This window comes from Phocoena sinus, chromosome 17, assembly GCF_008692025.1.
Source record: "Phocoena sinus isolate mPhoSin1 chromosome 17, mPhoSin1.pri, whole genome shotgun sequence".
Taxonomy (NCBI): Eukaryota; Metazoa; Chordata; class Mammalia; order Artiodactyla; family Phocoenidae; genus Phocoena; species Phocoena sinus.
The window spans coordinates 16,713,269-16,738,429 of record NC_045779.1 but is presented as its reverse complement, the minus strand read 5'-3'; positions in this window follow the sequence as shown (position 1 = coordinate 16,738,429).

Genomic DNA, 25,161 nt, shown 5'->3' with positions numbered 1-25,161 from the left:
AGTAAGCCAATAACCACTGTGTTTTAGCCAGTTTGGATTGAGCCTTCTGTGTTTCAGAGCCAAAGCCTTCTAACTGACATATCTATGAATTGAGAGATAGTACCATATCATCTCACTCAGTTGTTAAGATCTAATCTAGCATTTTTATTCTCTCCATTTATCTCTACCCCATACTTTCTGTCTCTAAGTCAGTCTCCCTTATTTTCAGCATATTTCAATATGGCTTAGCTTGTAAATAGCACATATGTGGAACCCACTCAAAGATATTTGTAAAGTCCAAATCTGTTATTTCTTCTAGTTCTCTTTGACCACACATCTATATTCTGCTCACCCTTCACCGCCTTTCCCTCCCACCCACCTTCCCCCATCCCATCCCCCGCTGGCATCAAGAAGCAGTTATGTTTTTCTCTTATAGAAGGCACTGCCACTCTTCTAAGAAATTACGTTGCCTACTCTTTATCTAGTGCCTCCAGCTTTCCTCTTTGGGAACTGAGCCCTGGGATGTGTCACTTAGTACCTTGAGTTGACCTTTGGAAGTCAATTGGAAAGAAAAGTGGATATATTCTGCAGTTATTTATTCTGTCTTGGTCTGTGTTGGTTTACTCTAAATAGCTTATAAGGAAACAGGTAGATTTAAAATAAAATTAAACCAAAATTTTCATGCGCTACAGATTCCAGGGTGAAGTGGTATAATCAATATTAATGATGATGTTTCTGAAGAAAATTTAGCTGTGAGAGCTCTTAGGAGGTATGATTTTACTAAGTCCTAGTAAATCAGTCCCACTTATGTAAGAAATATTTATTCAAGGGACTTATATCAGTTCACCTGCTTATCAGTTGAAAGAAAAATGAAAATGGTAAAGAATGATTAAAGTGCAGAGGCCACAGGAATACACCCAGAAGCAAATGAGGAAAAGCTGTATCTTAGACCTCAACTCCCCTCGCACACCCCAGTACCATGCAAAGAAGAGAGCTTTGCACAACAGCAATTTGTGTGATTTCTAGAGTTCCAATAACCTTAATATATGATGTTTTAATGATACATGTAAATAATTTGAGCTCACTATAATAAGATTCTACTTTATCTGTCCAAGTATTTCTAGCTTTTAAATAATGGAGGTACAGGTGTCTAGTATAGTACCTGGTATACCATAGCCATCAAGTAAAAATGAGTCAGTGACTATCGGGTTGGTTGTGGTAATCACTGAATTAAAGCAGCAGATTAGAGCGAGTTTCTAGCAATCGAGAAATGCTACAAAAATAAAGCTAATTTTTCAGAGCCGATTTGATTGGACTACAATCAGAGTCAGTCACATGTGATAGAACAATTGAATTGATTAAGGAATACAAAAAACAGAACCTGGTACCCAAATGTCACATAGAAAGCTCTCAGCATTACTACTGAGGGGGCAGAGGAATCAGTGTTCTGAGTAGGCCCAGAAGGAAGCAGCTGTAATTAACACTCAGACTTGAAAAGGATCCTCCGGAGGGTAGAAAATCTCATTTCCTATTGCTTTGCAGGAGAATTTCACAATCTCTTTCTTTTTCTTCTTTAATACCAGCTATGACATGTTTATATAAGTTGCATTGTATAATTATGGACAAGGTTGGTCCTAAGCAGTTGCTTTTCAGTTTTATCTTAGTTCTCAGTTAAATATTTTATTCTCCACCCAGTAACTTTTTAAAAAAGCAAAATATAACCACAGCAACAACAACAAGAAAAAGACTTGCATCTTTTGGGGAAATAGTACAGATGACAAGGGGCAAGAAATTTATCTATCTTTTCATCCAACAATCCATTCATCCATCTACCTATTTATTAATTTATTCGTGTAACACACATTTGTTAGTAACCACCTGTTATGGAAGAACCTAGGATTCAAGGATAGGATGAGAAGGTTAGGTCCCTATACCTGGCATGATTCACACTATAATACAGAGAGCCTGACACACGATACAAATGAAATGATGCAATGCAATACACTATTACAGAATGTTAATTAATTAACATTTAATTAATTAAATGTCAAAAGCATCTTTCTTCTTAAAACTCCTTAATAGTTACCCCAGCATTATTCATGTACTGTGGCTGACTTTCTCCACAGGGTTCCATGAGCTGTGACTGAAGAGGTCCAAATGGAGCACAACAGGACAGCAGGAAAGTGAGGGAGAGGACACTCTTCCTGAGTGGGGAGTATAAAAAGATTTATGGAGAGGATGCAATGATAGTTTGATATTCACAAATCAATCAATGTGATACACCACATTAACAAAAGGAAGGATAAAAATCACATGATTATCTCATAGATGCAGAAAATGCCTTTGACAAAATTAAACATCCATTCATGATAAAAACCCTCACCAAAGTGCGTATAGAGGGAACATATCTCAACATAATAAAGGCCATTTATGACAAATCCACAGCTAACAACATACTCAATGGTGAAAATCTGAAAGTCTTTCCTCTAAAATCAGGAACAAGACAAGGATGCCCACTCTCACCACTTCTATTTAACACAGTATTGGATGTCCTAGACACAACAAGACGACAAGAAAAATAAACAAAAGGCAAATTGGAAGGGAAGAATTAAACCTGTCACTCTTTGCAGATGACATGATACTTTATATAGAGAACCCTGAAGTCTCCCCCAAAACTATTAGCACTAGTAAATTAATTCAGTAAAGTTGTAGGATACAAGATTAAAATACAGACGTCTGTTGCTTTTCTATACACTAATAATAAACTATTAGAAAGAGAGAGCAGGAAAATAATCCTGCTTAAAATTGCATCAACATGATTAAAATACCTAGGAATAAACTTAATCAAGGAGGTGAAAGACCTATTCTCTGAAAATGATAAAACTTTGATGAAGGAAATTGAAGATGATACAAAGAAATTGAAAGATATCCTGTGTTCTTGGATTAGAAGAATGAATATTGTTTAAATGTCCATAGTACCCAAAGCAATCTACAGATTTAATGCAATGCCTATCAAAATACTGATGACATTTTTCACAGAACTAGAACAAATAATCCTAAAATCTACATGGAACCACAAAAGATCCCAAATTGCCAAAGCAATCTTGAGAAACAAGAACAAAGATGGAGGTATCATGCTCCCTGACTTCAGACAATACTACAAAGCTACAGTGTCCAAAACAGCATAATACAGGCACAAAAATAGACACATAGATCGATGGAACAGAAAAGAGAGCCCAGAAATAAACCTACACACTTATGGTCAGTTAATATGACAAGGAGGCAAGAATAAGCAGTGAGGAAAAGAAAGTCTCTTCAATAAGTGGGGCTGGGAAAACTGGACAGCTATATGTAAAAGAATGAAATTAGAATATTTCCTCACACTATATACAAAAATAAACTCAAAATGGATCAAAGACCTAAATGTAAGGTCTGAAACCATAAAAATCCTAGAAGAGAACATAGACAGAACACTCTTTGACATAAATCATAGCAATATTTTTTTGATCTGTCTTCTAAGGCAAAAGAGACAAAAGCAAAAATAAACAAATGGGACCTAATTAAACTCAAAAGCTTTTGCACAACAAAGGAAACCATTGACGAAATGAAAAGACAACCTACTGAAAGGGAGAAAATATTTGCAAGTGATATGACCAATAAGCGATTAATATCGAAAATATATAAACAGTTCATACAACTCTATCAATAAAACAAATGACTCAATCAAAAAAATGCACAGAAGCCCTGAATAGACATTTTTCCAAGGAAGACACACAGATGGCCAACAGGCTCAAAGATACATGCACCTCAACGTCCATAGCAGCTTTATTTACAATAACCAATATATGGAAGCAACCTAAGTGTCCATCTACAGATGAATGGATAAAGAAGATATGGTAAATATATACAGTGGAATACTACTCAGCCATAAAAAGGATGAAATTCTGCCATTTGCAACAACATGGATGGACCTAGAGAGTATTATGCTTAGTGAAATAAGTCAGACAGAGAAAGACAAATACTCTATGTTATCATTTACATGTGGAATCTAAAAAAAAAAAAACAAACGACTGTATATAATAAAACAGAGAAAGACTCACAAGTGTAGAGAACAAACAGGTGGTTACCAGTGGAGAGAGGGAAGGGGGGGATGGGCAAGATATGGGGAGGGGAGATACAAATTACTATGTATAAAATAGATAAGCAGCAAGGACATATTGTACAGCACAGGGAAATATAGCCATTATTTTGTTGTGACTGTAAATGGAGTATAATCTATAAAACTATTGAATCGCTATGTTGTACACCTGAAACTAATACAATATTGTAAATCAGCTATACTTCAAAAAAGAAAAAACAGATTTACAGAGAAGCAACCCTGCTAAACCTGACAACGTGAGTGAGAGTGAACTGTGTCTGGGGTGGGGCAGCAGAGAGATAGTTCAGGCAGGAGGGGCAGCATTTGCAAGGGCCTGGAGGAAGATGGCCTTTGCACTGCCCTGCATCAACAACCCTGGAGGGGCCCCGCCTTGGTCACAGAATTTCCTCTGCACAATAGGAAATACCTGGAGTGAGATGTAAATTCTTGAGTTTGGCCTCATTAGCAGGCTTAAACCGTCTGAGCTACCCAATTTATAAAACAAGCACAAAGAGTAAATATCTCTCATTTCTAGTGTGGTTTATAGGTAGAACCACCATTTGATGTGAAACATGTTTGTTGTGTAATCTGAGTATTACCCGCCTCGGAATCCCCAGATGCTTTAGCATTATGGGTTAACTTAATTTTGCAGAAATCTTCTGCAAGTAGAGAAATCTTCTACTACCTTCTAAAACACACCTGAATGCACACGTGCACACACTTACAGATGCACCCAGGGATATCAACCCTGGGAAATCTCGGGATCACCTTTTTCCTGTCAATTCTTGCTTTAATTTTCTTTTTCCATTGAAATCTGAGTTTCTCTTCAAGTAGCTGGTCCCTTCTCTGGCCCAAGATGACCTTAATGTGCATTATGGATCCTTTTACCTTGTGTTCCTTATACAACCTCAAATACAAAGTTGCTTTATGTAGCAGAGTTTTATTGAAAGCTTGTGGGTTTCTGCAGCAGTTACAGCATGGCCCAAAACTACAAAGTGCATATTAATGGCATCTTTGTCCTTTAAAATCCTTTATCGAACCCACCACTGTTCATTTCCCGAGGCTGTCTTTCTGTCCAGGCCTTCTGCCTACCACTGGATTGTTTTCTTTCCCCTCTACTCTCCTTTTACATCAGTCTCACAAACTTTCCTCCAAGGAGCATTAGGAATTTCAAGTCTCTACTTGATTATGCGAAGAAATGCACACCTATATGCTGACTATATACATTTAAAGATGATATGGGTAAATCAAGAAGATCCCCCAAGCAAATTTACATGGGGTCCCATCCTTGCCAAGAACTTGCCAAGATGTGAAATTTCGCCCTTTCCATCTCCCCTAGCCGTCTCTGTAAGTAAAATGGAGAAGTACAAGAATTTATTTTCCTGGTGATATGTCATACTCCCCCCAACAGAGAGAAGAAGGGGTGTTAGTCAGTCTGGGTTTAAGTAGCACCTTGGCCCCCGTCTGGTCGGCTAATACCAATGCACCATGCTCATGGCAAGGAGAACTAGAATTAGCTCATTACTCTGCAGTTTCAGGATTTGACCTTTTTGCCATTCAATAACAGGGAAAGGCATTCATGAGTATAATAGTTGAGCACTTAAAAATGAGGCAGACAGAAACAAACCTACATTCTGAGTAAATAAGTATAAATACAAATTTTAAAATATATAGCCAGTCAGGAAGAGGAAGACAAAAATCTATTGTGATTCAGAAGAAACAGAGATGCAACGTTGATTAAAACTTGGTTATTAAGAATAAAAAGTCTACAAATAATAAATGCTGGAGAGGGTGGGGAGAAAAGGGAACCCTCCTACACTGTTGGTGGGACTAAATTGGTGCAGCCACTATGGAAAACAGTATGGAGTTTCCTTAAAAAACTAAAAATAGAACTACCATATGATCCAGCAATCCCTCTCCTGGGCATATATCCAGAGAAAAACAATTCAAAAAGATACATGCACCCCAATGTTCATTGCAGCACTGTTTACAGTAGCCAAGACATGGAAGCAACCTAAATATCCATTGACAGATGAATGGATAAAGAAGATGCGGTACATCTATACAATGGAATATTACTCAGCCATAAAAAAGAATGAAATAATGCCATTTGAAGCAACATGGATGGACCTAGAGATTACCACACTAAGTGAAGTCAGGCAGAGAAAGACAAATATGATATCACTTATATGTGGAATTTAAACAATAGTACAAATGAACTTATTTACAAAACAGAAACAGAATCATAGACATAGAAAAGAAACTTACGGTTACAAAAAGAGAAAGGAGAGGAGAGGGATAGATTGGAAGTATGGGATTAACAGGTACACACTACTATGTAAAATGTGGATAAACAACAAGGTCCTACTGTATAGCACAGGGAACTATATTCAAGATCTTATAATAAACTCTAATGGAAAATAATGGGAAAAAGAATATATACATATATATACATATATATGTATAGCCGAATCACTTGGCTGTACACTGAAACTAGCACATATTGTAAATCAACTATATTTTAATAAAAAAGAAATTTAAAAAATAACAAAGCACATTTGTAAAGTGCTATTTTTTAAAGTATGGCTAGGCTAATGAAGTAGCCCACTACCCTGTATATCATGATTTGATGCTTTTTTAGAGTCGTAACTATTAGATTTTTAAATTTCCTGTTACTGAGATAACCCTGGCATGGCTGTATGCATTGTATATTTGGTAAACAATTTTGCACGCAATAGCGTGGCAGTTTCTTTTTCTGATTTGCTTGTGGATGCAGAAGAAATGATCTGGCTTAAAACAATCCTACAAGGCACAGTGTCTCGTGTAACTATCTCTATCACTGTGGTTATCACGTTAGAGTATAACTACCTAGTCAGGTAATTCTTTGGTAATGAGACAGTGAGTGCCGGCAGGGTGGGAACTGGACCGAATTCGTCTTTCTCCCTGATGCCTAGAGCAGTTTCTAACACATAGAAGTTCAATAAAATGTTTGTTAAATGAATAAATGATCAGCGTTTAAAAGATATCAACATGAGCCTAATGGAAATTTAGTGGAGTCGGCCTAGTAAAAATCAGACAGCATTCAGAAAGAAACTATGCAGTTAATCACTTTAGGGGATGGGTTTGTACTGGTTTTAGGCTAATTGTTAGGTTAGTCCTGTCCAACCTAATTTCATTACATTAAATGAGCGAAACCTGCCTTTTTTATTATTGATTTATTTCAATAAATGCAGAATGCCTATATCACAAATTGATGGAAAAGCCCCCAGAAACATGGTTCCATGTAGCATTTTTGATCTCTTAAAAATAAGAGTATTGTTTTCCTCTGTTCTCTAAAGAGAAACAGTGAAAAGTACTGCCTAGCTCTTTGAGGGCCACAGAAGCTTAAATCCTAAGCTATGACATTCTGGTCTGGTTCAGAGCGTGGAGAAATTTCTGGAGTGTAGCTAAAGTGAGCTTACAGGCATGTGTGTTGCTCTCCTAGATGCCCGTCTCTTCACACGAACGTACCTGCATTCTGAACCTAAAATTACAGCATGGTCTCTTCACACCGTCTCATTCCAGAAAATGTTTTAACCAATGAAGACACGTTAACCATATTTTAGAATAAGAAGGTTCTTATGAAAACATCCATCTTTTAACCCATAATGCTGGTATGGCAGGCTCAGCCTCCAGGATTTGGGCTGATGGTGGCCAGTCTGGAGAGCCAGTGATGGGTGTGTGTGAAGACAGAGCACTTACAGCAGACATGGGGCTGGGTCAGGGTGGCCTCACTAACTGCAATGCTGTGGAAATGTTGCATCAGCTCCATGCGGGACAGCAGTCCTGGTCAATACCAGGCCCAGACCAGAACATCAGTCAAAGGCACTTTAAGAAACAAGCATCTTTCTTCAGGGGTGAGGCAAAGGAGTTCAGAAAGTATTTTACTCTAAATGTTATCTGATTAAGATAATCAAACTTATTCTCATTAATGGAGGAAGGAAAATATATGTTGTGATGGTTAGGACATTGACTGTGCTGTTAAGACTTTCCAGATTCACAGTGTGGCCCAGCCTCCTGTCAACCTGGGGCAACTTAGTGGACCTCTCCGTGCCTCAGTTTTTCCATCTGTAAAATGAGACACCTTGATTGCTGTGTTTGGGACAGGATAAAAATGAGATAATATTTGCATAGCTCTTAACATCATGCCTGGCACAATAAATACTCGGTAAATATAAACATATATATATGGCTAGAAAGATAGATGGATGCATACAGATAAAAATATTTAGTTAAAATTTGATGAGGCCTCTCAAACTACCAATATGAAATTTTAAAATTTCTTCAATATTAAAATAACCACATTTGGTGCTACGTGTGATATTTCTCCATGTAATACAGCTAAGCTAAGAAGCATTTCCAATGGAATGTAAAGAAAGGCTGTAATTAAGACCTGCCCCCCTCCCATTTACTAGTTTTGTAAGAATTCGAGCAAACCACTTAAGTCTTCTGATTTTCATTTTCTTTACCAATTAAATGAGGATGATAATGCCCATCTCACAATGTCGTTGGTGAGGTTTAACTGAATGAAATGATAAATCTGTAACTGCTAAGCACCTGTGAAGGTTATTATAAATATATATTTGATGAATGTGCTTTGCATTGAATGCAAAAGAGGCAGATAAAAATATCATACACTTCCTTTCGCTTTCAAATTATTTTTTTGCAGCTTAGCAGACACACCCTGATGAGATTTCCAAAGAAGAATACATTTACCTGGCACAGAGAGGCAGTTTCTGATTTCTCATTCATAAATCTTCGAAGAGTTCACCAGGGTTTTTCTGTTAGCTAATTCCGTTAATTCATCCTACAAATCTCTCTTGGCTGCTATGTTCCAGGCCTGGTTCTAGGAGCTGGAGATACACTAATGAATATGACTTTCATGGACACCACACTCTATCCAGGGGGAGAGGCAACATCCTGTAAATAGAAGGAAACAGTCAATTACATCATCTTTAGAAGGTAGTAGATATTTGTGGGAAAAAAAGAAAAAGGAGAGCACAAAAAGGGGATAAGAAGGTGGGACGAAGTTTGCAATTTTAAGTCGTCAGGGAGAAATTGAGATGTTAACAAAAACTTAAGGGAGGGCTTCCCTGGTGGTGCAGTGGTTGAGAGTCCGCCTGCCGATGCAGGGGACACAAGTTCGTTCCCCGGTCTGGGAAGATCCCACATGCTGCGGAGCGGCTGGGCCCGTGAGCCATGGCCGCTGAGCCTGCGCATCCGGAGCCTGTGCTCCACAATGGGAGAGGCCACAACGGTGAGAGGCCCGCGTACCGCCAAAAAAAAAAACCAAACAAACAAACAAACAAAAAAAACAAAACTTAAAGGAAGAGAGGGGGATGTCTGGGACAGGAGTGTCCCAGGCAGAGGCAAGAGCTAGAGCAAAGGTCCTTGGCGGCGGTGGTGGGGGTGGTGGTGGCGGGGAGGGCTCCTGGGAGTTCCAAGAAAAGTCAAGAGGTTTAGAGAAGAGAGAGAGAGAGGATTATAGACATAATAGAGAGCCAGATTCCCCAGGTACCTTGCAACTTTTCTCCTGGTGAAGTGAGGTCCATTGCAGGGTTTGGAGCTCAGGGCTGGCCTGATCTAACCTGGCGGTCCAGTGGTTAAGTCTCCGCCGCGCTTCCACTGCAGGGAGCGCAGGTTCCATCCATGGCGGGGGAACTAAGATCCCGCATGCCTTGCTGCGCGCCAAAATCAATCCATCAATGGATCACTCTGAATGCTGTGCTGAGAATAGTTTATAGGTCGATAAGGGGCGGAAGCAAGGAACTACTTAGGAGCAATTGCAGGCACCCAGGTGGAGACCCTGATGGCTTGGACAGGCTGGGGGCAGTGGAGGTGGAGTTTGCGAGCAGGGCCAAAATTCCTCTCTCTTTTCTAGAGTCAATGACTCTGCTGTGCTGGCTTCTTTCTCTTCTTTTGTATCCAAATGCATTGCTCCAGAAATTCTCTTACTTTGCAACATTAAATGCATACTCTCTACTGGATCGCTCTCATGAGCATACAAATACATTGTTATTCTTTCAACTTAGAAAAAAAATCTCCCCTTGGTCAGGCTTCTCACCCAGCTGCTACCACATGTCTTCGCTGCTCTCTGCAGTAAAACTTCTCAGAATCTTTTCCAACGTATCTCTTACGAACCGAGGCTAGAGAAATCCCTCGTTCCCGTTCTGCCACCAAATTAGCTCTTGCCGTGGTCACCATTGCTTTATCCGATGATTCATTTTCAGTCTTTCTCTAGCTTGACTATTGTTTCTTGCTGGAGTGTTCTATTGTTAACTCAGTTAAGCTGGGAGCTTCCTTTCCTAAATTCCCTTCTCTGTTTGGTTCAGGTTAGAGTTAACTGAACGAGTTAGACTGTGGCTACTCTCTTCAGAGAGTCGTTGCTCTGAGGTGTGGTGATAGATCAGGGCAGCTTGCTTTTCCTCTCTACACTGCGTCTAGCCCGTCTTCCAGACTGTGGCCCTGCTGTCCAACAGAGACCCCAGACTCACCACCAGGTATTGGCTGTGGACCCTACAGAGGGGACGACTACACAGGGGCCATAGCTTCTCGTAGATCTCTCCAGAACCTCCTCTTCCCTGGTCTTATTTTGGCTCCTGGGCCCACTTGAGGTCCGTGGTCATGAATTAAAGGGAGAATTTTCCCCCATAATAACAAGACTAAATTGGAAGCATCATCTTTTCTCTGGGATACGTCGACTGAAAAAACTGCACCAAGTGAGAGTTGCGCGTTAAGTTTTATTGGGTGCAAAATGAGGACTATAGCCTGGGAGACAGCATTTCAGAGAGCTCTGAGGTACTGGCCCCAAAGAGGCAGGGGGGAAGGTCAGTGTTATATATGATTTTCGTGAATGGGGGGCACGTGCGGTCAAGCACACATGTCGGCAGAGCTGGCTGCTAGTCACGACGAATAGATGTCACCGCTGATGATTTTAGTGCGTTTCTAGATATGAGGAGATGCAAGAATTCGGGCTCATAAAACCTCCTCCTGAAGAAAGTCTCTGAAGGCCCGTTCTGCCAGTTTTTCCCAGAGCACAGAGCGCCTTATTCCTGATCTCCAGCCTGAACTCCTTTCAGGGGGTGTTGAAGGTGAGCGGCAGCAGTAGCTAGTGACTTAATGCTTATAGAGGCAGAGGGCAAGTGCCAATTTTCAGTTGGCAGATACTAGGAAACCGTGAGAGGAGTGTGGGCTTTGGGGGAGGCTTTGCACCAATTCTTATGATTATCTATTTCAGGAAAACTACCCAGTATCCCTGTTGCAGATTTTGAAATCTTTGAACCATTCCAGATCTTGTGACCACTCAAAGGCTGTGATCTGAATCGGAGAGCTGTTTGGAGGTGCGGAACTCATAGCAAATAATGGCCCCTATGCTGGGTTAGTTCCCAGTCTGGAAGATTCTCCTGCGTGACTGCGGGGGATGTTCCAGCCACTTCCCTTCCCCTAGGGGTGCAAGCTGCTCATGGAGGAGTCACTGGGTCCTTCAGTGGATTCTCAGAACCTCCTTCAGACCTTGGAGCTGATTCAGCGAGGAGCTTGTCAATACTGGAGCAGGTGCCCCAGGGTGAGCAGAGTGGCAGCAAATGCTGTACCACCAGCCCCTTAGTCACGGATGGTTTTCCCCATAAAGCAAGTCTCTAAACACCAGAAAGACTCCTGAAACACCACACCTGCTAACTGCCTTTCCCAATTTGAAGTAATGAGTTACCAAAAAAGCACTCTGAAAGTATCCAAGAGAACAACGCCTCATCCATAAGTTGAGGGAGCATGAAAACGAAAGGTTTAAAATTCCATTAAGAATCCCCTGAGTCACCCACCTTCCTCCCTGCTTGTAGCCTGCACTGTGCAACTTCAGCTCAGTGGGTTTTCTAAATTGTTCTGTTAACTTTAGCTGTTTCAAGACAGATAGACATGTTCCAGGTGAATCGTGAGGAAAAGTGAGGATAAGAGCAAATAGCACACTGCTCTACCGTGAACCACTTCATCAGCTTCTTCAAGAAAAGACAGGCAGGGTACCTCTTCATTACATGGGTGTTTCTGGGTAATACAGAATATATGTGTGTACACACACACACACACACACACACACACACACACGTAGTGTATGTGTGTCGCGATTGATGGAAAAACACAGTAACCTTGCTTTGTTCATACTTAGCTCTTCTGTGTCCCTATATTTTCTTAGTCAAATAACACCTATATTTGACTGTTCAGTTAGGGATTTATTACACAATTCTGATGTTATTTTCTCTCCTTGATTTGACTCATCGCCATTTTGGTGCAAATGAGGAAGATCTGTCTATTGTCGAAGGGTAGACGTGATGAATGGCAGACAAGGAAGGGTTACTGGTTCGATCTATCCCAAGGTAAGCAATGTGAATAAATATTGCCTTATTAGTTCATGATCTGAGGTATCAGCTTGCCCCTGTTCAGAAGATTTTATCGTTTTAGATTAAGAAATCAATTTTGTAACCTGTTATTAAGCCCAACATTTCCCTCACATTATGATTACGAAGGGTCATATTTTCCTGTCCTTCTTATCCCCACACAGTTCTGCCTTTAATGCAATTTGAACAACAGAACTGCATTTTTATCTTCCAGAGAATTCAGAACCAGACTTCTACTGTGCGAAATGGCATTCACCTCAAGGTAGACAGGATCGGAGTGATGAACGGAGTGCACAAAAGATGTCCTGGTATCATCACCAAAAGGAATGTTTTAATTGGCCACTCATCCTTTTTGGAAAGCCGAGTAATTCTCCAGTTAGATGTAAGGTGGGTTCTTGCACTCAGGTATAAATAAAAGACCAGATATCCTATTTTATAGGATATCTTTGTATGCCCCACAATATCTTAACTATGGTTTTTAGAGGGGTGTAAATAAACGATGGTTGGATAAACCAGTGGGCTTAAACTTTTTAAAGTGAGGTATGGAGACAGAGGAAAAATAAATGTGAAGGGAATAGTCTATAATAAAACTGAGAGCAGGTTTCTCAACCTCAGCAGTATTGATAATTTGGAGGGGAAAGTTTTTTGGTTTCTCTTTTTGGGGGGAGGGAAGCGTTTGCTACACTGTGTACTGTAGGATGTTTAGTTGCACCCCTGACCCGTATGCATCAGATTCCGGTAGTGACACCCAAATATATCTCCAGTCACTGCCAAATGTCCTTGGGTGGCACAGAAGAGAGAGAAGAGGGGGGCACAGAGTAGGGTAAAATCACCCCTGGCTGGGAACCACTGAGCCAGAGATTCAATTTCCTTTTAACCAGAGAAGCTGGGAATAATCAGAGTTCTTTTAATATACATGAGGCAGGATATGCATGTAGAGTCATGTTGCAAATAATAACGTTATTATTAAGAAATTTTCATTCCAAAAAGTATTTAACGTATGTCAAATTACAGAATCCAGATTGTATGAAAGTATATCGTTATCAAGTTCAGTGTGCTTCTTATAACTTTTCTTCTAACTGAAGTCATGTAAATAAGATGTACTGTAACAGACTTGGAATAGACCAGCGACAGATCATTATGCAGGCATTTGTATGGGTATTTAGAACGTTCTCACGCTCCCTAGTGGCAATATGGTTAGAATAGAATGTGAATTCAGTGAGTCTGCCTAGTCGGTTAACTGGATCCTAAATAATATAAATAAATTTGTCTATTTATTAAAAATTATAATGCAATTTACAAGCAACGCTTTTGCAAGAATTGAAATCGAAAGAAATGAAATAAGTTTAGAAATATACATGTTACACTGTTCCTGATAAATTACTAGGTTGTGGTTGGGTTTTGTAGGTCAAAATGGTTAAATATAGCAACTTCATATGGTTCAACCTAACAGATAAGGAAATCACATGTACATGGAGAAAAAGAAGAAAAATTACCTTCAAAGGATAGATCAGGTAACAGCAAATGTCAGCAGAGAAGGGAGTTAAGGCCAAGTGTTCTGGGAAGACTTTCTGAGCATTACTTGTGAACTTTCCTCCAGAGAAGATCTTTACTGCATCTAAGGATGCCTAGATTTAAAATACATATTGAGGTAAATCTGCTTTCCTTTTTTACCCACTCTTTTCCCCCAATTTATACACTATTCATTTTCTATTCACATCGTTCATGGACTAACAACTAGAAGTACTGGAGAGCAAGTTCACTGTATAATTCAGTAATGAGATACTTTTCATTCCTATACTACACCTAAAATGATGTTTCTCTGACACATTTTGGTTTGGTTTGGTTTTCATCTTTGGGCTTTGGTCAAACCATAGGCATTTGTCTGTCTTCAAAGAGAATGCCTTACAAAGCATGTTTTTGCCTCTGGACAGAATGCTTTTAGACGTTCCAGGTACTAGTAAAATTAATTCTTTGGATACATATTTGATACAGAATTACTTTATATTGAAGTTGATTCTCTTTCTATATGGGATTTATCCATTTTCTAAGTATCAGGGATTTACTTTCTACTTACAGTCATATGTGTGGACCTAAAAAAAATCGACTACCAGATATTTCTTCAGCAAAGATGGGTTTATTTGGGATCAGCAGAGAATTGCAATTCTGGGTCTGCAACCATGGTGAGCCATGTGCAAGTTTCCCCCTCACCAAGGGAAGGGGAACGCTTTTATAGAGGGGAAAAGAAGTTGGGAGGGCTGAAGAGTCCATGGTTTTTCATTGGTTGAGTCCTTGCCAGGAAAGAAGAGGAGTCTTTCTTCTGCCTGGTGGGCTCTGCTCTCTTTGTAGGACCTAAGAGCTCCCCCTTCTGCTCTCCTAACTCTATTTAATTGAGGTTTCTGTTATTAATTTTGCATATGAATACTTAAACAGTGTATTTATTTATAAAGCAACAGCCAAACACATCAAAAGAAAACAGAGTAACTACCAAGTAAGAAAGGTGACTAACATCACTTTTTGATTAACATAAAAAGACCACAAATTACTTGATTTTAAAAATGTGCAGAAGACCTGAATAGACATTTTTCTAAACAAGACATACAGATGGCCAACAGGCACATGAAAAGATGCTCAACATCACTAACCATCAGGAAAATGCAAATCAAGACCACAAGGAGATATCACCTCACACGTGTCAGAATGGCTATTATCAAAAAGGCAAGAAATAAGTGTTAATGCGAGTGTGGAGAAAAGGGAACCCTCATGTACTATTGGTGGGAATGTAAATTGGTGCAGCCACTATGAAAAACAGTAAGGAGTTTGCTCAAAAAAATTAAAAGTAGAACTACCATATGATCCAGCAGTTCCACTTGTGGATAGCCATCTTGGAGGCAAGCTACCACACACCTGCATACGGTTCACCTGCTATCAGTATTCCCTGGGTCAGGTCAGGAACTCTACATTTTGAACAAGTACCCCTAAAAATTCTTAAGTGCACTACCTTTTGAGACTCAATCTAGTTAATGTTTGGTAGTGGTTGGATCTCTCCTCTTAAATTTTTGACCATAAATTTAAAGAAAAGAAGAAGAGATTCCACTTATGTGTTTGGATCCAAAAGGCTGGTTCAACAAGTCGTATAGATGAACATTACTGAAGAGAAAGCGTAACCACTCTCTATTAGAATGATTGACTTCTGGGACTGTTTACCATAAACTCACACTGACTAGAGATCTGAAAGAGGCCTCAAATTCTCTGTTAGCAAAGTTTAGAAAGTATAAGAGAGAAAGGGGCATATTTTCAGGAAATAGCAGAGTCTCACAGGAGCTTGTTCTCAGATGTGGGGATAGAAGACATTGTGAGGTGGGGAGTCCATTTGTGGCTCCAAGGTTGGGACAGGCTGATCTTGCACCTCCAGTCAGATTGCTTCCAGAAGAGGTCCTGAGTCCTGACGGACGACCAAACTTGCTCTTCTCCTACAGGGAGGGGCCAAAGCACACAGCTCTTGTAGAACTTAACAAACTATACTCTCTAAGGGGCAACCCATAAAAAAGCACAGGAATCTAGAGACAGCCTTTAAATTAAGCCAATAGGAAGTACAGAAGCTCAATCAAAGGAGTAACCAGGCGTCAGGGTTCCAGAGATTTATTCCATGCCCATGATTGAACTAGGTTCTGCTCTGTTCTTCCTTAACCCTGCAAAGAGTATTACAGCCATCTCTCCTTGATGACTGGGAGAATGGAATGCCAGCTAGATTTACCATTCCTCAGTGTCCTGGGCCCCAGGTCCTTGAAAGAGAAATCTGACAATAATACGTTTGTATAAATTAGCCAATAAAATAAGTTAACACATAAAATTAATCTCAGAGTTTTAATACAATAAAGCAACTGTGTTCAGCCAACCAGGGCACAGAATGGAGGAGCAGAGAAGAAACCACTCATATAACGAAATAACAAAAGAACTTGGCTTATAGCTTCCATTATCTGGGCAGGATCTTGATAGCCCGATCTATATACTCTTGAACGTAAACAATTTAAAGACATTTAAATGAGAATGTCAAATGAATTGTAACGACCCACCCTCCTCTCCAAATGATTTAATATCCACAAAATTCAACCATAGGAGATACCTGGGCTACTATAAACATAGAGTCTGTCTATGACTTCAGGAGCTGTAATATATTATGACAAGATCATGATAAATTCTGGTGGTTCTTCCTCTAAGAAATACTGTGGAAGTAAGTGGTGTGAATATGCAACGCACGAAAGCAGGAACGTTGTTCTACCCTGCTATTATCGTTAATACAGTGACTGAAATGTGAATAACTTGAAATCAGCAAAAGATATATCAGTCCTACCTTGCAAGGTGACTTTCTATTGCTCCAAATATAATAAGCAGTCTGGTTTCTTTTGTAAGAAGAATCCCTTGAGAATGGTGTGTGGCTGGAGAGTAAAGTAAATTAATCAAGACCTGAACTTTCCTCTCTGGTCAAGAAGGGTCATTCTTTTTTAACCTTTACATTTATCCTTATAATTCTCAACAGTTTTTCAGTGCAACCTTACTCAATCTTCAGGAAATCCCTGTAAGGTAAGTCAACATTATTAAACTGAGATACTGAAACATTAAATGATTTGCCCCACTTTTTGACAGAAAACTAATGTCAAAGGGCAGAATTTAAAATGTCAAAGGGCAGAATTAAAATGTAAAAGGTTCATCTAATGGACTATTTTCTCTCTTTGGACACAGGTATCTTTGTTTTTTGTAATAGACCACTAAGAATTTTGGAAGTTGATAATGACATTTTGAAAGTCTCCTTGCCATCTAAAAGGATAAAGTAATGAAAGATAGATATAAGACTTCATGTGGAAGCCATTCTTTTTTCAAAGAAGGGAAATGACCAGAAAGGGTTGTGTTATGGCCTAGAATAAATGTAATGCAGTCAGAGACAAGGGCACACGATGGCATCCTCCTCCCTTGGTGATGATCTGAAGTGATCCAGGGAAGAATTGAGTAAACAGCAAGGGGATGAACTGCAACATAGTCAGAAAGGTGTGTTGCTGTCATCTGAGCCCCGTGAGATCTGAAGATGAGGGGAAAATGGAATGCACAGCGAAGTGATTTCTAAGGCTGTGTTAGTTTCCTAGGGCTGCTGTAACAAAGTACCATAAACCAGGTGGCTTAAAAACAACAGAAATTCATTATTTCACAGTTCTACAGGCTAGAAATCCCAAATCAAGGTGTCAGCAGGGTTGGTTCCTTCCAAGTACCCTGAGGGAGAATCTGTTCCACACCTCTTCATGGCTTCTGGTGGTTGCCTGCAATCTCTGGTGTTCCTTGGCTTGCAGATGCATCACTCCAATCTCTGACTCCATCTTCACATAGCATCTTCCCTCTCTGTGTCTTTTCACATAGCCCTCTTTTTATAAGAACACCACTTATATTGGATTAAGCCCCACCCTAATGACCTCATCTTAATTAAATATGCAAAGGCAGTATTTCAAAATAATGTCACATTCACAGGTACTATGGTTTTAGGACTTCAACATACCTTCTTGAGGGACACAATACAATTGAAAACAAAAATAAAGGGAGTGGAACAGAGTCCCTGGTGAACCTTTCATTGAAAGCCTACAATTTAAACTGGTCTCACCATAACTGTCGATTTTAGATGTAATAAGATAAAGGAAACAAAGTCATGGGCTATAGGTTAGTCCTTTTTTTAAAATAAATTTATTTACTTATTTTTGGCTGCATTTGGTCTTCATTGCTACGCTCGGGCTTCCTCTAGTTGTGGCGAGCGGGGGCTACTCTTCGATGTGGTGCGTTGGCTTCTCATTGCGGTGGCTTCTCTTGTTGTGGAGCACGGGCTCTAGGCGCGTGGGCTTCAGTAGTTGTAGCACGCGGGCTTCAGTAGTTGTGGCACACGGGCTTCAGTAGTTGTGGCTCACAGGCTCTAGAGTGCAGGCTCAGTAGTTGTGGTGCAGGGGCTTAGTTGTTCTGCAGCATGTGGGATCTTCCTGGACCAGGGCTCGAACCCGTGTCCCCTGCCTTGGCAGGTGGATTCTTAACCACTGTGCCACCAGGGAAGCCCCCATATATACTTTTTAATGAGCCAAAAAAATGTGAGGACAACTTATTTCCAAAGGCTGGAAACCCCTATCTGTGAAAAAGCATTGTTTTTACACAAATTATGCAGCATTTCTCATGCAAATCCCATTATTAGCTTCATGCTGCTCTTTCCATTTAGGCAATGAATTCCTGATAGAAAAATTGTAATTGTGATCATAGACTTTCCAGGGTTTTTGACTTTTCAAGAATAGGGGATCATTGATTTAACATATAAGTTTATTTTAAAATATAAACATCAACTCTTTCTTTTTTCAGTCCACTGTGAAAAATATTCTATGCCTTCCCTAGGCACTTGCATGCTTCTGACTGTCAATGGAAGAGGTACCTTTTAAGGAAGTACAGAAAAAGAAAAAAGATTAGTATTTCAAGGTATTATCTTGCAATGTTTATAAACAAATGGGAATACATTGCGATATATTTTATAGTTCACATTTTAAGAAGGACATCACTTTTATTTCCGATCTTTTCTTTTGCATTAGCTACGCAATATATGCCAGATTCATATATGCTGCGCTAAAATCATTGAAATAATCTCATGCTACCCATGGTCTACCTTGCTTGTCGATATTTTGATCATTTAATTGTCACTTTCAGATACCTAGACATATAAAAGCAAATGGAAAAACAAAAGACTTTCTGGGGTTGCTCGTTTTCTATCCCATGGCTTTGCACAATAAAGTCAAAATAATCATCTATGTATGTTTTTCTTCATTATCCAGAAGGATAACACCACAACTTTAATACCGAAAAACATTAGTATAGACCAGTAAATAGTTAACTTACTTCTAGGAAGTATACCTTTTAAAATGAACATAAATTTTTGAGTCTTATGAAGATGATTATTGGTTAGAGGAAAATCCTTATCATTGGGTCTAGTTTGGGTATAAATAAAGAGGAGAAAGATGGTTGGAATTATTGGATGTAGAAAGGATTTAAGAAGAAGAACTGAGTAGGTTTGCAATAGTGTTTTTCTCTTTAATCTTGATGTATAACATGACTTACAATAGAAGTGAAAATTATATTATTCTTGAATTAAGAGAATTGCTTACTTCAGATATATGCTCTGCTTTTTGCCTGGATGTGTCAGGGTTATAGCGAAAAGGATTCACATCATTAAAAGCTTTTTTTGGTGGGGGGGGGGGGATAGGAGTGAGGGTAGGAACAGGACTAACTACCCAGATGAAGAAATAATAACATTAACGTCAAGGAAAATCATTACTTGGGATTTCTTTGGCTGGTCTCTTGCTGGGAACTTATTCGATTGCTGAAAAAAGATTAGACATGTTTAATTTGCTGTAGGTCAAAATCTTCATTAAAATGAGAATTTATTGTTTACTTGCCTTGAGAATTGTGAAATTTTCTATTCAATAAGAAATAGTGATGGTGATGATCTTACTTAAAATACATTGTGACCCGTCCTAGAAAGCATAAATAAGATTTTTAAAAGAGTAAACAAGCAATTTGGGAAAAGAACAAAATGTAACAGAACCAGGAACAGTACTAATGGTGCTATTCTCACAGTTTTACAGTCTTTCATTTAAGCATCTAACAAATCAGTTACAAGACACAACTTGTTCTGGGGAATCAGCACTATGTAGTGGAGATATTACAGAGATGCATTTAGCGTCTGGCAACTTTTGGCTTAAGCTTTGGCCACCTCATTTGTCTCCCTCCCTATTGTCATCATGTCATTACCATCTCCACCATCATCCTTATCATCACCTCTGTAGAGAACTCTTCTCTGAACTAACTCTCTTTCTTTGTCATTAGAGTTTATCTTCCCATATTTTTTTAACCCCTTTACCCTCTCTTAAGTTTTTTCAGGATATACTTAAAGATCAAAAATTATATTTTCTGTTCATTTGTTCAGTCTAGCTACATGAGAAGAGGATGGGTGAAACTGGATGTTCATAGAGCAAACTAGATGTCTGAAAAAGAAATGTATTGTAATTCAAATATATGAAGACTAAAAGCCCATAATCAGTAGGACATATGGATTGACTAGATTTTCTAGGGGCATCTATGCCAATGTATAGAGTCAGCCATATTTTTTGTCTCCTCCTAAAAGTCGTCTCTTGGCTGGGATAGGAGAATAGGAGTTGGCTTTCCTCTATGAGCCTATATACCTTCTATTTGGAACACTTATGACAGGACATTGCAGTTGCCTGTTTCATTCTCTGACTGATCTGTGAGGTTTTTAAGGTCAGCAACTATTTCTTGTTTAATACTGTGTCTATTAAAACAAAGGTCAATGCCTGACACCAAGATGTGGAGCTCAATTTTGTTCTCTCATTGAATTAATGAGTATTACCTTAAACATGTACGTACCATAGTCAAGGTGTTTGTATGTGGTGTGTGTGTGTGTGTGTGTGTGTGTGTGTGTGTGTGATCTTGAGTTCGGTGTTGGTCTTTGTAATTCCATGTTGTATCGGATGGTTCTAATTCATCCAAATAAATTAATTGTGAGAATTATATTACAGCAAATGTTGCTTCCTGAGAAAAGTAGAATCGAGCTGTCAAAACTGATTGCAAATTTCAAATAATCACTCCAGCCTTTAATTCTGTATATGTACCATTAAAGTAGTTTGAATGAGGCTTATGGTATAAAATGTAAACTTGGCTTGTGGTATAAAAATAGCACATGTATCCATAACATATTTCATGATTATCAGTGATGGTTTAATTTCAAAAGATCAGATATTAAATTAAAATACACTTCACTGCCCAATTTCAGTTAAATTGAATTGCAAAGTTCAAGTTTTATGTGAACAGAAAAGACCACAGGAAAGGCCAATATAATTAAACTTCAATTAATATCGTACATTTTTTTTGCGCCTACAACAAACCATCCATTGTATTTTGGCAATGAGTAATTCCCATTTGTCATGAAATTAGCCGCTTAGTCTCTTCTCCAATTTCAAAATCGAGTAGCAGTCTGATTACATTCATTTCTTTCTTGAACTCATACACATGTTTTTCATTCATAGTTCTTGTGAGATTCTCTGATTAATATTTATTTACTAAGCCTTTTGAAATATGAACACTTATAGGTCAATTCCATTAGAGAATTAATTGGGTTCTTTGCCAACATCAGAACGTAATAAGTGATGGTAAATCGGCCTTTTGAACAAGTAGAAAATTAAGATAAAGTGTCTATTATGGAAAAGGGGGTTGCATTTGTTTTCATATTTCCCTCCCAGCAAGAAAAAAATTTCCAAGATTTGCTTTCAGTTCCTTTTGGGTCTTGAAATGGCCTTGGGCATCGATTTGGTTTTACAATGATTTAGGTTAGCATGACAACATTTGGATTAATCATTCTTTTTTGAGTAAATTGAGCAATAAAACACATTTATAATAAGTAAATGCAATATATATATTGTTTACTCTGGGCTAATCACATATGTGGTCTCATTTAGTACTTATAATTCATCCGTGAGAGATATATTATTGTTCCAGTTTTTCAGATAAAGAAACTAAGGCTCAGAAAAGTTAAGTAACTTGTCTAAGTTCAGAAGAGTATTCCATAGCTTTGTTCTATGCACAGTTGTTCAAGTTGTGCAAGACTGGAGGATCCTAACAAAACTTTGAAATCTAATAACGTAGTTGCTAACTTAATGTCGTCGGCTCAATTGTTTTAACACTAAACATTTATCCAATTATGCCTTGCGTTTCTTAGTAGTAATTTCAAATTTTAATTGTACTATGATATTGACTAAAATTTTGGTTATTTTCCCCTAAAATAAACGGTGTAAATCTGTGGACTTTGGGTGGAATATCTCCTTGGGGCCATGGCTGTCCATCAGACGGTCTTGCAAAGAATGGCCTGTCTGCTATAACTGAATTAATCAAAGTCCCTCAGATCATTCAGAAATCTATAAATGCCATCTTGTATCTATGCTACATAAATTAGACTGAGATTTTTGAAAACCGGAAGCATAAGCGAAATTCCTAACCTCCAACTTCAAGGCATCATCAGGAACTGTCCAGCAATCCTTCTGCGCTTCCCTAGTCTGTGGGCTTCATTGTTCTCCGCTGTGACTATTTGAAAATTTCCCCTCTCTTCCTAAACTTCTGGTCATAGCGACTCCTGCTTACTCTCAGCCTCCTACTTTGCAGAGAAAATAAGAACATTAGATGGTGTGGCTGGCAGACCATGGTATGATGGGCCCCAATGATCACCACCTCCTGCTGTCACACACCATTGTGACTTGCATCTTTCTGGCAGTTTGTATTGCTTTCTTGGCTCCCACACTTTAATGAATCAAACTGCCTGTGGTGGCAGAATTTCTAAAGTGGGCCCCCAAATATGTTGAGTTCTAATCCCCAGAACCTATGAATATAATATGATATGACTCTCATGATTATGTTATGTTACATGGCACACTTGACCTCAAGATATGGTGATGATCTGGGTGGGTCTAATCACATCAGTCCTTAAAAACAACGAGCTTTCTCTGGCTAGTGGTAAAAGAGGAAGTAAGAGAGACCTGAAACATGAGAAGGATTCACCATGCCATTGCTGGCTCTGTAGATGGAGGGGACCACATGATGAAGAATCCAGGCAGCTTCTAGGAATGAAGACCAGCCTCCAAGTGATGGCCAGCAAGGGAACACAGACCTCAGTCCTGCAACCACGAAGTCCTTCCAACAACCTGAAAAATCTTGGAAGTGAATTTTCCCCCAGATCTGCCCCTGTGGCAAGAAACTGATGGCATCCTCTTGTCAACAGCCAACTAGGAACTGGGCCCTTTTGTCCAACAGTTCTGGGGAAACTAAATCCTACCAATGACTACACGTACCTGGGAAGAGTTTCTTCCCAGTCAAGCATTCAGATGAGATTCCACTCTTGGCTGACACCTTGATTACTGCCTTCTAAGACCCCCTGAAGCAGAGGACCAATCCCCGACTATGGATACTGTCAAATAATTAATGTGCACTGTTTTAAGTGGCTAAGTTTTGGCGTAATTTGCTATGTAGCAATAAATAAAATAAATAACACATACAGATTTAAAAAATGTCCTCCCTTGCTCTCCATCAAACCTATAATTGATCACCATGAAAATGCAACCTGCTATAGCCTGGCTTGTTCCCTCACCAGCAAAGGTGCCAATGAGCTTTATACTAAATCCAACGGGGCTTCCCTGGCGGTGCAGTGGTTAAGAATACACTTGCCAATGTAGGGGACAGGGGTTTGAGCCCCGGTCTGGGAAGATCCCACATACCGCGGAGCAACTGAGCCCGTGCGCCACAACTACTGAGCCTGCACTCTAAAGCTACTGAGCCCGCGTGCCACAGTTACTGAAGCCTGTGCGCCTAGAGCCCGTGCTCTGCAACAAGAGAAGCCACAGCAACGAGAAGCCCATGCACCACAACAAAGAGTAGCCTCCGCTCGCCGCAACTAGAGAAAGCCCGTGCGCAGCAACGAAGACCCAATGCAGCCAAAAATAAATAAATAAAAATTTAAAAATCCAATGGTCACTCAATATCTTAGAAATGTTTGCTGTTGCTGCCCACTCTCTTCCTTTGGCTTCCACCACATCCCACTCGCCTTGTTTCTTCATAGCTCTATGGTTTAAGACTACCCAATCACCTTTGAGAGGTCTCAAGCCTGCCGTCCTCCTGTGAGTTTTGATCATTGTGGGAAACGCACATCTCATCCTTGCTCTTAGTGGAGAAGTCGCTCCCTCTTATTGTTTTAATCTCCCCTTGCTCTGCCTTCAGAATGGCTGGCCAGTAGCTTCCTCTTAAACCTTTTCAGGTGTGCATCTTGGCACCAGCCTCCATCTCCTCCAAATACTGATAAGCATATGCCAAGCTCCCTGAGTCGTACTCCTGCAGCTCCTCTCACATAGCATAAGCTCCCCTCTCCACTCACTCATAGCAAGGGAAGGGAACACACACGCACTGATAAACCGCATCGAAGGTATCTACTGTTGCCTTCAATTTCTTTCTTAATGTTATGGAGGTGGATGATCTACTAATGCTGGTAAAATCAGTATCACAATCTCTTAGCATGTCTGCAGAACCAGACTGATCCCTGTGAACTTTTTTCAGCCCCTGGACCTCCGCTACAACTAGGCAACAGTAAAAAGCATCACTTATCCTCCTACATTTTTAAGGCTGCATGTTTGTCCTAAAAGGATGAAGTAGATAATACAATTCATTCACATTTTAGTCTCGGATACATTTCTTGGCATTATATGAGAGAGCTCCAGCATGTGGTAGGACCTATAAATACAACAGGAACATTGCATTAAACATATTTTACAGTTTTGCAACCAATAGTAACATTAGACTATATAAAATATTTCTCTGTTTTCAATAGACTCTAGTGTCAAGACACTAAGCCCACAACCAAATAGTACAGTAACATCACCATTATCTATAATAATTGGAAAAAATTCTCTACACACGAATATTGTAGTTGATTCTCCAACATTCATTCTACCCATGTAACTGGCCTAAGCCAATCATGGCAGGTCCATACCTCTT